At 60.3% G+C, this 471-nt stretch overlaps 1 protein-coding gene across 1 annotated transcript in view; it reads left to right on the forward strand.

Moving 5' to 3' along the window:
* The window catches only part of LOC104074957 (neurophysin 1-like), a 2,421-nt gene that overhangs the window by 703 nt on the left and 1,247 nt on the right, over nt 1–471 (forward strand). The window lies entirely within an intron of this gene.

Genomic DNA, 471 nt, shown 5'->3' on the forward strand with positions numbered 1-471 from the left:
AAGCATGGCGGGAATTTGGGTTTTCAAGCCTTTTTCGATGTGGTTTGTTTTCAGGCTGCCTCGGTGCCATTAGATGAGGCAGGCGGGGACGGGCTGGGTGTCACTGCCATCCCAGAGCGGGACAAGGCCAGCGTTGAGCTTCCCCCAAAGGCCACAGATGGGTGGAAAGGACCAACACCACCTTTCCCACCCCAGATGCTCCCGGAGGATTTGGGTTTGGTTTCCCCCCCACCAGAAGGGATTTGAAGCCAAGGGAAGCACAACACCCCCCTCACCCCGCTCCTGGGTAGATGCATCCCACCAGGCCATAGAGATGCCTTCCTTCATCCCTACCCAACCCACGCCGGAGAAGTCCCGAACGGGACACGGCGTGACAAACCACAGCTTAGCAGCCCTAAGCAGTGGACAGAGAAGGGACCCAAGCCCCAAACAGCATCCGCAGCCTCCGCACGCTTCCCCCCCGCCGGGGTC

Source organism: Fulmarus glacialis, unplaced genomic scaffold (genome assembly GCF_000690835.1).
Source record: "Fulmarus glacialis isolate BGI_N327 unplaced genomic scaffold, ASM69083v1 scaffold19913, whole genome shotgun sequence".
Classification (NCBI taxonomy): Eukaryota; Metazoa; Chordata; class Aves; order Procellariiformes; family Procellariidae; genus Fulmarus; species Fulmarus glacialis.